The sequence below is a fragment of the Morone saxatilis genome, unplaced genomic scaffold, assembly GCF_004916995.1.
Source record: "Morone saxatilis isolate NCDOM2014 unplaced genomic scaffold, NCSU_SB_2.0 Contig0, whole genome shotgun sequence".
NCBI classification, from domain to species: Eukaryota; Metazoa; Chordata; class Actinopteri; family Moronidae; genus Morone; species Morone saxatilis.
In genome coordinates, this window is record NW_023339650.1 from 5,454,234 (window position 1) to 5,470,708 (window position 16,475).

At 41.2% G+C, this 16,475-nt stretch overlaps 1 protein-coding gene across 1 annotated transcript in view; it reads left to right on the forward strand.

The window, feature by feature from the left end:
• The window catches only part of adarb2 (adenosine deaminase RNA specific B2 (inactive)), a gene marked incomplete in the record, with an annotated part of 170,743 nt that overhangs the window by 123,651 nt on the left and 30,617 nt on the right, over nt 1-16,475 (forward strand).

The following is a 16,475-nucleotide window of genomic DNA, read 5'->3' on the forward strand; positions in this document are numbered from 1 at the left end:
GGGGGGGGGAGAGATATCGAGGGGGGGATGTAGAGAGAGAGTTTAGCATTCTGGGAAGACCTCATGTCCTCAGCCCTCATATTTCAGCCTGCCTGCCCATGAGTATACAACAGGCAGCTAGTTAAGGCCTGCGCTGTGCCTGGAACCACTGTCCACTGGGTTATGGATGGAGCTCCTTCTACATCTTCATGTATTTTTATGTTATCCCACTGGGCAATAAGAGGAAACAGAGGTCATATATGTACCGCATAATGTTTACATGATGGTTTTCACACCCTGTGTTAGGGTTCTCCGCACATATTTTGTAAATGTGATCAGGCATACATGCACATGCGCGTGTGTAACATTGTAGGGAAAATAGATGCAGTGTTTCGTAGTATTCACTCTGTATAGCAGCATTTCTCCTTGCCCTACCGCGATAGCTGAGCCCTGCCAAATTAGAGGAGTATGAATGCACAAAATAAATGCTGCTGAACTCTTACTGAACTTTTTACTTTCTTCGCTCTTATCAGCTGTTTTTTTTTTGTATCAATTGTTTCCAGAACAGCTGAATTGCTGATTCGGGTCACAGGCGCCACCTCTAAATTTAAGAGGCGGACCTGAAGCTGCCTGTTAATACCGTCTCCGTTGTCATTGTCACAGAGGGATGTTTCTAGGACGACCTTTGATGGCACTTCTTCCCCTCCGATACAGGAAGTGCTGAACTCTGCATACAGATGACAGGCAGGGTTGCCATGAGTCATAATATCTCTCGCCCGACGCCGTCTCCTTGCAAAGCACTTACCAGATCAAATAAGAGCCATTCTGGAGGCTAGAGCACATCATGCCCTTAGAACATTTGTACCAATCGTTCACACTATCACAGAGGCGGCTCGTATGTACACCTTCAAGATATCTCAGCAGCGTGAACTTTAGAACAAAGTCTTCTGGGTAGATGGGCTGATTAGCCATTCGATTGGCTTCACAGAGCAGTGATAAAGCTTTGACAGATTGTGTTATATGAAAAAAAAAATCCACGGCTCACAGCATGAATAGTTATCATATGCTTTAGTCAGAAGCTGAAAGGGAAAGTTTTCAGTCCCGGTGACTTTTAAGCTTTTAGACGAAGAAAAGTTTGACCCAGCTCGCTGCACTTATCCATCACATTCGGTGAAAAGATGATGAATTACTAATAGCACTGGCAGAGTTGTCCTCACAGTTGTATATAACTTTAACCGCCACACACTCTGACTTTTAATACATTTCTACCGTCGCTTTAGCACCTGGTTGTATGTCAGCAGGTACATAACAAATCCATTCCCACTGCCCTGTTTCCTGTCTCTGCATCCCGGCTGAATTTCAGGGCCTGTATTGCACTCTCCTGTGCTGGATGATGAACTAGCACCGTTCCTGCTGATGGAGAAATGAAACGCCACAGTCACAGACAGACGCATATAGGTTGACAAGCAGAGTTGTATGCACTAAAGGCATAAACAAAAGTCAACTTAGCTGAAAACATGCTACTTTTGTTGGAAGTAACATCCTTCTGTGCAAAGATGTTTTCAGGTGTCACTTCACCCACGGGAAAAAGTATAGAGCTATACAAAACATAGTGAAAGGTGAAAGCAATAAGCAAAACAAACAGAGTCAAATCAAGGAATGTAGGTGGAGGAAATGATAAAGAGAGAAATAACATGAGGGATTAGTCAAGTGTTGGCATAGTGTCGCTGTGCTATGAATGTATCTCGAAAAGGGATTTTGAATGTTGCAATAAAACTGAAGCTTGTTGTTGAATTCATCTATTTGTTAGAATTGTAAAATTTCAGCTCTGGTTGATTTGGCAACACCTGTGGTTACCGTGGTGACAGCAACACTTGAGCATTTACTTTGTCAGAAACACAATAGATGACTAACTTGTGTATCTATTTACAGTGCAACCAAAACCACTCATGTTGTTTAAATAGAGAAGTCATCTCATGCTTTGTGCGGTGCGAGTATCTTTATAGCAGGGCACAGTAAAATGAATACTCCAAGCAATATTTGAAACTCTGTTAAAACTCTGCAGAAAACAACCATTTTGCTTTGTAGACGCAGTTTTTTTTAAATGATTGATGAATGACAAATACTTTGTTTCCTGTGATTGCTTCACAATAAAGCCCCCTTGTGTTTTTGTGTTTGTAGCTCACCTGGTAGAACCTGGTACCGAGGCAGGGTCGTTGCTGCAGCGGCCATGGGTTTGACCTGTGGCCCTTTGCTGCGTGTCGCTCTCCTGTCACACTTTCACACCATTAATTAAAGCCAATAAAAAGCCCCCAAAAATATTTTAAAAAAATAATAAAATGAGCATAAATTGTAACAAAGCAGGATTTGATTTCATGAAAATCTTCAGGATTATACTGTAACTTTAAGCTAAATAAACAATTCACAAGCCATCTGAAAATGCATTGTCACAAGGCTGAAAACTAATGTTTTGCTTAACAAATGAAAGTTGACATTTTGGAGATGTGTGGTTTATTTTGGATTTTCTTCTTTACAATACTTAATTAATTAAAGACATGCAGTTATTTGTAAGGGCTTAGTCTACCTGCTGCTCTGTTTTTTTTATCTGCTGCGTGAAATGTCAGCATTGAGCCTCTGTGACATTGCATGCTGTATTGCCTCATTTCAGTGTTCTCAATCTCCCACACTTCCGCCCATATTCAGGTGGCATTCAGAGGTATGCATGAGCGCATGCACACTACAGTATACACAGACTGTGCTGTCATCCATAGACATGTATGTATGTACGCTCCTTTCTCCCTTTTCTCCTTTTGTCAATATCTTCTACTTGCTTTCTCTTTTCTGCCCTAATGTCAAGCATCTTCCTCTCTGAACCACTTCATGGAAACACATTTACAGCTTTGTTTTAGATGTGGCAGCTCTTTCACACAAACAGCCAGGCGCCCCAGCATAGCTGACATTCAGTGCTTTCTCTCAGTGCTGTTATTAAAGCTTAACCTAAGCAGCGGTCGGGGGAGATGCATCCACAGATTGTGGAGGTGGAGAGATGACGATATCCCTGTTTTAAGGTGAACTGCTCATTTGTCTCCATTTCTCTTTCTGACCGCTTTTCACCTCACCTTCTAATATAGCAACAGCGTGCATTATGATCTGCAGTGAAGGACAAAAAACATGAAAACAGCTTGTTAAATCTGCTGTACAATACTTAGTAGCTTGACACGCATTCATTAGAGAAACTGTCTGACACATCAGACAGCGCTGAACAGTGGTGTGTAATTTTCAAAAGGAGGCATAGACTTTAAAGTACAGCACCCGTGCACGTACACACTGAATAGGTATAAACCTTCAGTGTTCTTTGCCTTTTTTTCAACTCAGTTCAATATTGACTCTCCTTTCAGTCTATTGTCATGCCTCTCCTGCTCTCTCTGCTGGCCTACTGCAGGAGCTTATGAAGTATGTGAAAGGTTTGGCAGACAGGAAAGAAAAGGTGACAAAAGAGAGCATGTGCATTTGTTACAGTCTATCTGCCGTTCTGCTTACTCTGCAAACGCCACGTGATGGATTTTTAGTAAATGTTAAAAGAGCAGGGGCCACAGACTGATTTCTCCGGCACGCTAAAAAGCCTTTCTCACGCGGTTATTTGCATTCATTTCATCCGCAGGCTGCGAAGTGCATATTATATTATGTCGCACAAGCTGTACGTGTGTGCACAGCGGTTGGTGGTGAGAGGGATCATGCACTGTTTAAGCCTCTTCTGTCAAGGGATGTTTGTTAGAAGCCGCATTCATCAGTGCAGAAAAGAGCAGCCCTATTTTCTCCAAAGGGCAGGTCTAAACTTATAGCGACTGTCTGCAGGATAAACACATCACTGTTGTTGGGAGAAAACCTCACATCTCCAAAATGGCAACTGAACAGCTCTGTTTAGAGTTGGACATACATGCATTCAGTTTGTCCAGGGGGGATTTGAAAAGTTGTCATAAGCTCCTAAGTTCCTAAGGTGAACTCCCACAGAGGGGCTCGTCATCTTTCAGCTGGAATATGGCAATCAGTGGAATTAAAAGGTGTGAGGTTTCACCCAACATTGATTATTTAACCTCACACTGGCACATAACCGTGCTTGAAGGGGCGACATCTTAAAAAAAAATACCAATGCTTTTTGCGATATGAACAGGTAATTAACCATTTTTGCCGTAATATTCATCAGCAATAGCTTTTTAACAGTTTCGCCAGAATTGCTGAGCAGTGCAGGAGAAAAGCTTAACTTGACAGCTGTTATTTTTACCTCATGTTACAACATTGAAGCCTTGCACAACTTGACAATAGATGTGAAACTCGCAAGCTGATGTCTCCATGCACAATGTCGCAATTATCAACAACTCTTTTTTTTTTCACACATACACCAAATTAATTTTCATGTGAGCCTCCTCCCAATGCATCAGACCAACTGTACATTCATTTGTGTCTCCTCCCGTTATACACACAACCTTTGTGTTATTTAAGAAAAATCTTGTAACATGGCCCAATGCTGCGACTTTTATGGTCACAAACACATACAAAGCATTTTATACTGAGGCTAATTTCTATTATGTGAATTTTGGCTTGTTTTCTATTTCATTCTGATCCCAGTGGCTGCAAATGTGTGTTTATTATGCGGGGAAGCACCGCGTGCACAAAAAAAGGCAAACCCAATCGTCCTACCCAATATGGGAAACATACCATATAATATGTCAAACAGCGTGCTATATGTCTGTTTATGTGAACAAACTTTCTCATGAGTTGGCACCTATGCGCAAAGTGCATTAAAACTCACCTACAGTATTTGTAAGCAGCCACAACTCAGGAGACTGGATGTAATGCTTGAAAGCAGGTGAGTCGGGCGTTTAGATCTCGTCCTCTCAGGAAACCCAAAGCATGACTAGGTTATAAAACCAGATTACCCAAATTTCATATTTAAATTTTCTGTCTCTATCCAATTGTCTATAGATAGAAAATTAAAAGTTAAATTAACTAAATTTTACAATTTTCTATTACTTCTTTTTTTTATCTATTTATCATAAAGTATAGTTGTTTTTGATTTTAACATATTTTGGTTTAGTCTCTTAGTACTATACTAAAAATCTGAGACAGGATTGACTGAAACCAAAAGGGATAAACAGAACTGAACTCTGAATAAGTATGGATACAACCTTAAATCATATCAAATCCTGCTTCAAGAAACACAAACACAGTCACGCCAAAGGGCCATTAGCTCAAGAAAAGTTAGCTACCTGTCCCGACCGCCTCCATTATTTCTACCAGTCTCCCTCATGTCATTGAGGCGCCCCAAACCAACACAACATTGACATTTCCCCATGATCCCTCGTTGACTGTTAGGAATTCAAAAAGAGCACCCAGAGCTATGAATCAAATGTCAGCCGTGGCGCTGTGGTGGAACCGTATCAATATCTGATGATGTATGGCTGGCTGTAGGGCCTTTTGGCCACAGCAGCACCCGCAGACATGACACAGAGACTGGTCCACACTTAGTCACCAGCAGAGGGAAGGCCACTGGATAAATGACTCCTTCACAAGCAAATGGACTCCACACTGCAAGAAACTGCTGAAAAAGTCCAATAGTCTTGTACGTTATTGTAAAAACCATCACCAACTGTCAGCCAGCTAGATTTAAGATACTGTAATTACATAATTCCACTCGATTTACTTTTGTAAACCTGCTCTAAGGTTTTTTTTTATTATTATTACTTATGTAATCTTGCAGAATAGTAATGTGTATTAATGTTGGCACCATTTGAACAGCAGCTGAGTGTAATGTATTTATAGTGCGTTGGTTGTATTTCCGCATGGTTTTAGCAGCACATTGTACCCTTGACAGTACATTATGTTACAGGCATTGCTTGACAAGGAGAAGGAATAACAGAAAAGCATCTGAAAGCACCAGTGTTTCCCCTCGTCTGCGTCTCTAATCTCCACGCCGTGGGGAAAGCGGTGCTTGGCAACAGATGTTCACGGGCACCGTTCAAAGGGTGGAGCCGGGGTTTGAAGTCTCGCTGATTGCCAGGGTCGAGCCCGCCAAAAGAGCCACAGCGGTATCTTCAAGAGCAGCAGAGATGGAGGCGCGGCCGCCGCGTCTGGGCGTAGGCCGACACAATCGCCCACCCTTTGGAGGGAGCCATCGCAGCACTTCAGAGGAGCCATTTGAATGGCTCGGGTCTTTCAAGACATGAAAGCCAATGGTAGATTCTGCCGTATACTCCCAAATGTTTTAAAGCCGGAGCTGCAGCCTCTCCACATGTCGAAACAGCAAACACCGTTTGGTTGTTGTTATTATTTCTGTGGCTGTGCTCTGGCCGGCATAAAATATTACAGATTCCAGACAGAAATTCTCTGTTGGGAGATTGAGAATAGAGTAGGACTGATAAATCTGTGAGCGCACACATCATGCCAATATGTGACTTTTATTAAAAACCTGATGTCCCGCACCTCTGTTATGATATAAGTCTGTCTCTGACCACAGTGAGTAGTGAATATTATTTCATTATGATTATTATTATTTTTTATTTATTTATATCACATATATGACTTGTGTCTCTCGACTAGTGTGGTGTGGGGCTACTGTAAGTAAAACCTGCATCTTCCTGCCTTGAGGAGCTGCTTTTAATGGAGACTTTCCCGCTGTTGTCTCAATACAGATTTTTATGAAATGGCAAGAGGATAAATGAAGGAAACACACTGGACTTAGGTATACAATAATAATGTTTAAAAATTGAATTGAATTGAAAAAATTGTGTAAACGAGGCTCTTCCTGAAAATAATTACATGTGTGTAGCACAGAGCTGAAAGCTTCGTTTGAAACCTACAGATGTAATCTGTGCTTCTCTGTCAAGAAGGAACAAATGATTTTGTTCAGACAATGTATTCCTTCAGATGAATGAGTTGGAAAAAGATTCATTTAACAGAAAGCCTGTGTTGTGTGTATGTAACTCTGTTAAAATGCTGACGAGAACTCTCCCTAACACCCAGAACACGACCCAGATACAATCTGTGCCTGACCATCTAGGCTACTGCTTTGGTTTTTTGTTTGTTTTGTGTTTCTATATATTTTAGTAGTATTAAGTAGGTTGGTTTCTTTAATACGGAGTCTAATGACATCATATACCTCTCACACAATTTAATGTTAAGTGTACAAACTATTTTCAGTATAACAGTGGACTGTGTTCTAGCAGATGTGGCTCTGCACTGGACCCTACTTTTAATGTTTGAGGATGCAAATCAAAGAACTTTAAAATCCCTAAATATTCACTTCTGGCAGCTTCATTTCATCTTTAAAAAGTCACATTATTCCAGTGCTAATAGACAGGTAATGTTGCTATGTATTTGCTTGGTTTCAGCAATAAATCATGGAAAGTAATCAACTCAGTCGTCACTTACACAGGACATTCCTCAGAACTGTTGACGTTTTGGTGACAATTAGTTGCAGTTGATCAGCACTTATTGGAGAGCTTGTCCCTTCAAAGTGGCTAATAAATCTCTCAGGCGGCTGTTCAATATCGCAGCAAGTCTTGAATTATTACTGATGTGCAGGAATGTAAGTGATAGCTGTATATCTTAAGTTTCTCTCTGAATGATACAGCAGACCACAGAGGTTGGCCCCCCTCACTCTCTGTGCTGAATCATGTGCAGATTAATGGGAGTTGTGTGAACAGCCCTCAGGGGCCTTTGGAGTGGCCTCCTCCTCCTCCTCCAGCCTCCCTCAGTCAACTACGTACTGTAGATGATAGTCTTGTTAAATCCTCATTGCTGACCCTCTCATTTCCTTCTCCGTCTCCATCCAGCCTCTCTCCCTCTCTAAGTGCCTGCCTGTTCGTCTCCTCTTTCGTTCTTTCTCTCTCTACTCCCTTCTCTCCATCTCTCTCGAGGGTAGGTCATGTTATCTTTTCGCAGGAGTCCCTCTGCTGGCCTTTGGTGCATAATGTATAAAGCCGCTGGTGTGTGTTTTACACTGTGCCTGACATTATTAAGTCGTTTCAGGCATATCGTTGCTTTTATCTCCACCATGGAGGTTAATCAGAGGGGATTTATACCAAAACGACTTAGACGCGCTCCAACTGTTGTCACCCTGAACCTTTTTTTTTCTCCTCTCACTGTGTGTGTGTTTTTTTTTTCCTGCCCTACTCATATTTTAGAGACAGATTCAGGTTCAATGTTAGTCTATCCTGTTACTTTACACTGGGAACTGTCTTATAAAGAAGAAATGAATAAAGCAATTCCTTGGAAAGTCTGGGAGCAGCGCTGTGGAGCACACACAGATTTACTAAAAAACAATTGCTAGTGTGTGTAGTGCAAGTACATACCCTGGGAGGTAATGCAGCATAATTGCATTTCTAATTTCTCATTTATGTTAATTACAGTAATTATTGCTTAATGTAACCCAATCTAAAATGTACAGGTATGAATGGGATGTGAAACTTGAAAGAATTGTATCATAAAACACACTTCTGTCACCTTTATACTGGATTACAAAGGACTTTACAGCCATTCATTCCACATTATTTTGCCTAGTTTACACAAAATGCATGTTGGTATTCAGTGACTTCAGTTCAACTTCGACCCACAAGATTAGTTTAATTTATCCTCCTGCATTAAGGGGTTACTTGTGCTGTATAAACTTAAATGCAGCATACATTTGCACATTAAAAAGTTCAGAAAATGTATTTGCTCAATCAGCTTCTGATGGGATCTTACATGATCACAATTTCCTGTCGAAGTTAGAACAGTTTTGGTTATTTCATATGAGGGATTCATTTTTTTCTCTTTGCTCTTCTGGTTTTAAAACCTACAGCAGAATCAGCGATGGTTCAGTGGAATAAACTATATTCCACAAAAACTCGGGTGACCCACAGAAAAACCATGGGGAAGGTTGTCTGGGGACCTGGCAAGCACTGGTTCCACGTTACAACCACACCAAACATTATGCCACACATGGCCCAGGCCCTGATAGTGTCTATGTTGTCATAACTGGCTGTTCTTGTTTGATCAGATGAAGAGAATTTAGATTGATAATGAGTTTTAGAGTCAGTCACGCTTAACATCTGCGGTTGGTGGTTATGATTCAGTGGCTTCAGTACGTTTTGGCTCCAGTGTTGGCTTTCATTTCCCAAATTAATGTTTGGATTTAGGCTTAAGATCATTAGTGGCTTTGTGCGGATGTAACCAGTCGGGACATATGAAGTTAGTTGTGACAAAGTTTGGGTTAGGGTTATTTCATTTTAGTTTGATATTATCTATGAATAATTGTAAAAAACACATGTTCGCATTTCCTGCACAGATAAAACATCGTCTGTCATAGCGCTTCTTTTAATGTTGGGCAATGTCATTTATTGTCAAATGCCTGACTGATTTCTGAGATTCTGTCCAGATACTCAGTGACAAGCGAACAAATGCTTTCAAAGTGATTTGAGATAAGAGTCTAAAATGTGGACATTTAATATCACATTGCTGTACAATGATACACTTGGCTTGTAATTGTCTGTTATGTGCCATCTGTCAGTGCATTTACAGCTCTTTATCCTTATTCCCTTCTTTTTAGAGTCTTTAAGAATATCAATAACACAAACTCAACACTTCCTGCATCAGACACCTTTCATTTGTTTACAAGGCTTTTTAACATTTGCAGGAATGCGTTTTGGAAAGCAAATGTTTTACTTGAAACTCCACTCAAATGTTAGCATGCTGCTGATGTAAAAATTTTCTAACAGTTAGTACTAAACTTATTTGTTTTGCAAGTATTTGGTAATAAACCAAATTTTGACCTGTTGATGGCGCTAGATGAAACATGAAGGTCTGTACCAGACTTTGTTCCAATCCATCAAGTAGATGTTGAGATATTTGACTAGTTAAATGAAAAATATAATGGTGGCGTTAGAGGAAAAGTGATAGTATCACCAAAGTAAGCAAGATTCATTCTCTGGGGACCATAAATGTCTTAACCAAATTTCAAGGCAATCCATCCAATAGTTCCAAAGTGGTGGACCAAATGACTTTGCTATCCCAGGAGACACGCTGCTAGCATGGCTAAAAATCTTGTATATTCCAAGCTATCTGTTGCCTTTGTCATATTTTGCTTTACAGTTAGAATGGTTACTTGCAGAAGAACTGGGCCATAGGGATTGATTGTGGCCCCAAGTGGAGAATAGGAGAGACATAATGATCCACCTCTATGTTTAGCATCACCACTAGGAAGAAGTGTCCTTGGTTTTTGGGTGAGGCTATCATTCTTGTGGTAGCTCATCCCTGACTCTGATCCTTACCACATGCACCAGGCTTATCGTCTTGGTTTCCACCTTTTCAAATCTAATGAGGACTCTCTGCTTGAGCTCTGCATTGCTGTTGGAAACCTGTGGTGCAGAATCCCATCTTCTCCTCCTCACCTGCACCGGAGAAAGAAGGTTGGGAGAGCTGTGGCAAAGACAGATCAATTGCACAATCTCTGTCACTTGTTCTCTCTCTCGGTCTCCTTCATCTGCCTTTGTTCTCACTCAGTAACATCAAGCTTGTGGTTTGAAAGGGAAAAACCTCTTCTTATGATGATGGCGGCCGCATGGTGTCTGATCTGACTGACGAGGCCCCGCTGTTCAGGCAAAAAGTTTGACACACAAACACACACACACACAAACGCACACTCGGAAAAATCTGTTCCATGGGCTGCAGGGCCATCTGGCTAAAACACAAGAAAAGGTTGGATGTAGTTAGAGGCGAGGTGCTGGAGTGTTTCACAGCCCTCTCCAAATTTGTACACAGTTCAACTTCTCTGGGTTGCACTCTGTTGTAATCACATGACACAACGGCATCTTTCACTGTCAATAAAAGACGAGACAACAGAGAAACCACTGAAAGAAGATCTGAATACCAGCACTGACATATCTTGTTTTTTTCCCTCTTGTGATACAGATCTGGAGGACAGAGCGAAGGAACAAAAGATTTAGGAGTGAGAGTGATGCTATGTGTCATATGGAGAACAAACAAGAGGGAAATCTGTCTCGCCGCGAGGAGTCTGGCTTTTTGAGAATCTAAAAAGCCCCCAGAGGCAACGTTTCCACCAAATGAATAGATATCCATTTTCAAAAGCCTCATGCTTGGCGGCAGGCGAGGGACGGGGAGAGGGAAGGGTGAGCTGGTGGTGGTGTAGGGGGGGGGGATATCCAGGCAGAGGGCAGACACTATTAAAACTCGGGAGAATGAATTGTTAAATACCTCTATAAAGAAATATAAGACATGGCCCCGTTTTTATGCTGCCTGGGCCGCTCTGCAGGCGGGTGATAAGGTGGTGAGGGTGGTGGGTTGAAGCGTGTGTGTGTATGTGTGTTTTCCTGAGGGTGGGGTAAAATCTAGCCCACATCCACCCCCTGCTACGCTGGACATGAGCTGTGATGTTCATGAAGGACTGACACACAGTCTCAGTTTTACACTCACCAAATTAACTGAGGAGCGATGTGTGGAAGCATATGGAGAACGTTATGGAAGGCCCTAAACTGTAATCACTGATGGATCTCCAGTCATCATTTCCCTTTGGGGCCTTTATGCTAAACAATAAATTATACACACGCATATCATCACCCCTACCAGCATGCGGAGACTTCTAGGTCAGGCAGCAGCAGAGAAAAACTCCCCTCGTTGACATTTTGTGTTTTCTGGCACAATATTGACTTCAGAGGGAAGGCAGCAGGAGGATTGTTGGTGACATTCCACATTACCTTAGAGATAGATGCTGAACTGTTTACATGCACAGTTGGGGAGGCGTGGATGGATGGATGGATGGACAGATAAAGGAAAGATGAGCAAAATAGGCCAGTAATAGATATTTTTCTTAACTTCGTTCTGTAGGTTTCTGAAAAACATATATATATATATATATATATATATTATAATTTTTTTGGTTTTATGGCACACATTTTAATGGCTTCAGCAAAAATGTCTGATAACCCGCTGTATGCTACTTTTCCAGCACCAAACATGGGTTCTCACCCACACCGCTCCCACACTCATACAGATCACTCAGGGGTTAACCTGATCGGGGATCAGACAAGTACAGCTCGGTACGTATTCTGTATGAGGTCATGGGTTTAAATCACTGGAGCCACTCTGTCACTTTAATGAGCAGGAGAGTGAGAAAAACCTTATTTCAATGTAACTTTTGCTGCCATTATCATAGGGAACAGACCCTGTGAGTCAGGGTGCTTATTGACATAGCTACACTTGAGTGGAGTAAGATTACGCACTTAAAGAGACAAATGCCTTTACATATTTTCAAAAGTTGGCTTAATCGGACTTCAGTCCGTCTTGATTGCATCTTGGTTGCATTTACACTTAGCTTCAAATAGCTATGCAGTCTGCACAAAACATGTAAATGTGGTCAGAGGTGAGCGCATCAGTTTTAATGTTCTGTACTTCAACACCGCTTCTTCATTATGGCTGATTGGGGTTATGCTGCAGTAAATCTCATCCATAGCAACCATAGCAGTTACTAAATAACTACTGTTGGTTGCTTTCTCCACTCTGAGGAGGCCCAGAGGAATTTTGCAGTAAATTGGTCAGAACTAATGCAGGAAAGACACCAGGTGGGCTGAGTAACACAATCGCCTCTACAGTAGTTTCTGCTCGGAGCACTTTCTACCTGAGATGTATTCCGAGTGGAGCTTACGTCAGTTACCTGAGACCAAATTCCCAAATGTAGCTAGCGTTAACCTTGATGCTCATCCAAGAGGAAGCCAGCCAGCCATACACTGGCCCTCCTCTTCTCGCTGTGTGGCAGGTCGCACTGATGTTCTGTCTGACTGAGGAGCAAGATCCTTGGCCCCGTTTTTCTGCCACATTAGGCCACACTGAAGGTGGCACTCAGCTTCCCTACTGAGGAAAGAGAGTGTGTGACTGTTTGCGTATGTTAAGAAAAATTATAGGGGAAAATGTGTGAGAAATACAGGTCTATTTAGATATTAGCTCATATAAACAGAGATGGTGGAAGAGGTTTATTTGTTCCAAAGGGAACCGCAGCTGTAAATCACAACCTATTTTCCTTTTGTGTCAGGTGATGTAGATTATGTTGTCACTCCTGGCTCACAGGATGAGGAAATTATAGGCTCTGACTCACCGTTGGCTTCTTAGTCCTGGCACATCACTGCCCCCTATCACAAACCAGCATGAGAGAGGGAGAGAAACCTGACAATGTAGGAGGAGGAGGAGGAGGCAGGTTGGTTAAAGGGAAAAGAGAGGGAGAGTAATGAAAGGCGAGACCAGAATCTGAAGAGTCAGACTTAAAAAGATGGGATGAAAAGAAGAAGAAACGTGAATTGACAGAGAAGGGTGAAGGGGAAGAGAGGAGAGAGAACAAAAGGAGTGGAGGAAGAAGCAGGAGGGAGGGACAAAAAGCTGGGCCGTGTGCCAGGGTCTATTCCACCTTTGCTCTCCAGGCCTTTCTGAGCTGCCACCTTCTCTCACCTCTGTAATGGCATCAATGAAAAGGCCTTTAGGAGGGATGGAGGACTTGACTCACGGTTCAGACTGTGACCGACACCAGCTGACGCTGCCAAGCCAAGCAGGATTCTGTTAGAATTAATTGGATGTCACTTTCAGGTACAAGGAACAAGAATGGGGGTTTTTTTCTCCACATTTTTTTAACTCGTACTCCTACAGAATCAGAAAATTCTGCAACAATTTGGGCTGATGAAATTTAGTGAATCATCTCGAAACAAAGCTTTTCTCTCCAGTGGTTTTCTCTCCTTCCTAAAAAGTTGATTATCAGGAGATACAGGATTTTTACTTCACAGACACCCATTTTTAAGTTGGTGTGATTAATGAAAGATAAACTATTGATTTTGGTAACAACTTTGGTGATAGTGTTCTACACTCTATGAAATGTAAAAAAGTCTTCAGGTGTCTTGTTTTATCTTATCAATAGTCCATAACCCAAATATATAACATTTTAAATTATATAAAACAGAGATTATTATGTAGCAAGAAACACTATCCTTATATTTTGGATATAAATGAAAATGCTTACTTAGTAGCAGATTGGTATGAAGACTTTAAGAACAATACCTTTGGAGAAATTGAAACACACAATATCTCTTGATACACAGTATCAGGGGATGTATCAAAATATGGCAACCAGTTATAGATGCAATGGACCCATCTGGGCTAGACATTCTTCTACCTACAATCCTGGAACTGAGTACAGCCCAACTTCACTGACTTGTTTGTAGGATGTCAATCTAGTTTTAAACTATTTGTAAGCTAACATCAGCTTAATTAGCTAGCTACCTCCAGCTGCTTAAAGATATAACACTTCCACACTAAAATGTCTAAAAGTGCTTTGTTATATCTTTTGTTTTACATTATTATTCCAATAATGTTCAAACCCAGAGAGTCCTGTGATTTTATTCAGGTAATACTACATTACCACCTGTAGTTGCTAACCTCTGGTTAAATGCCGGATACATTGGATACGTCCGAGAGTGAGGAAGGAAGTCCGCGATCGAACGTAACATGAATAAAACTTAAATACATTACTTCGTCTGTGAACAATTACTGCCTGTGTATAGATTTTCATCAGCAATGGTGGTTGTTTAACAATAAAGACAACAACTCCCATCATCCCACACTACTCCATGCCATCATCAAACTACGTCTTTGTTATTGTTTTGACGTGAGAGACCCCTAAAGGCAGAAATTGCAAAGTCTGGTAGCGAGCGTTTTCATTTCAGCCGTCAGCTGGGATGAGAAGTCTGCTTCTGTTTACCCCTGTCTGAAATCAAGGAGCCACTGTTTCACAAATTCCAATGTAAACATTCGCAGTTCACAATGCTAAACACCGTTAGTATTGTACAGAGGAAATCTCTATCAGTCTGTGATAGACTATAGTAGAATAAACATTGAAATATTTCACATTGTGTCTTTGAAAATTTAAAACAATATTTCCTAAGATAAGTCACTTTTATGCTCATAACCATTTTGTCAGCTGTCACTTCTTGGTCAAACCTGCAACATGAGCTAGAGCACAGCAGACATGCTCTTAGTCGGGACTGATTATTCAAGCATAAAGTAAACAACACAAGATGAAAAGTCATGAAAAGAACTACATTGATGTCAGCTGTGACCTGTCATGTAACTGTTACAGAGCTTGATAAGGCATCACTCTTGAAACAAAGTGCTGAAAGTTATTCACTGTTGACTTTTCACGAAACCTCACCATTCTTTCTATGCTTCAGGCTGACACAAGTGTCAGAGCAACAATATGTGCATGTGCGTACACACACGGACCCACACACACCACCCACCACAGCACAAGCTGTGAGCACCTCAACCGCCAGTTCCAACTGTGAGAATATTTCACAGCCCTGATGAGGGCTATAATGTGCAATATGTTCACTAATTCAGTCACTCTCTCTCTCTTGCTGTCTGTTTTCACCCTTAATCTCTCTCCTCCTCTCTCACTCTATGCGTCCGTCACCGTGGCATCTGTTGATGTCCTTTTAGCTACTGGGGGCTCAATCTGTCCAAAAGGCCCACTCTGCTGCCACTCTGTTGCCATCTCCCGGTGATCCATTTATGCTCTACAGTTGATATGAATGCTGCTCGGAGACTAAGCCCTTAATTACCACTAGAGTAATGAGCATTGGAGGTTCTGAGAGGCATGGATAGGATCCACATGTCTTCGCAACATCTGTTGAAGGGAGTGGATTTAGTGGATGTCTGGTGAGAAGTGTTGATTTGGTTGGAGATATGGATAGGGGAAGTGGATAGATGAACGGAAGGATGGAGTTCTGCTCATACTTATAGTTTTACCTTCAATAAATCCTTAACAGTCTGCATTGTAGACTGTGAAAGACAGTGTATATGGTGTACGTATACATATAAAATGTATCTTCTTTTTTCTTGTTTACATTTTGTCTTGGTAAAGAGTAACTTAAAACCAGACTGTTTGATTGCCCTCCTAAGTTGAAAGTTTAAGTCAAAAGTAAGCATTATAGGTTGAGTCATCCTGACTTTTAGTCTATACTATAGGACAAGCTCCAAAAAAAAAAAAAATGCTGGTTTTCACCTTTCACATAAAGCAACTCAATAACATCTTTCTTTAGACGCCTGATTGCAATGTGGGCTTTCTGAGATTATTACATCATCATGGTTATTGTTTCAGATTTTGAAAAAAGAAAAATCCAAAGCAACAGAAGACATTATACAACTGTTGCTGAAATTAACTTAATGTGTGCCCCATTAATGCCAAGTCTGTTGCAAATTACTAACACCATAGCATCATTTATTTAGAAAGATATGCATAATAGATAGTAATAAATACAAATATACAGATAATGCAGTTTATGCAGTTTATGCCCCTTCAACCTAACCTTTAAAGTCCCCCTCCACTCAGAAATGTGTTTTTCTTCTTGTTCCTAGAGTGTGATGTTTGATCTTCACTGAGCAGAATGATGTATGTGCAGAGTTTT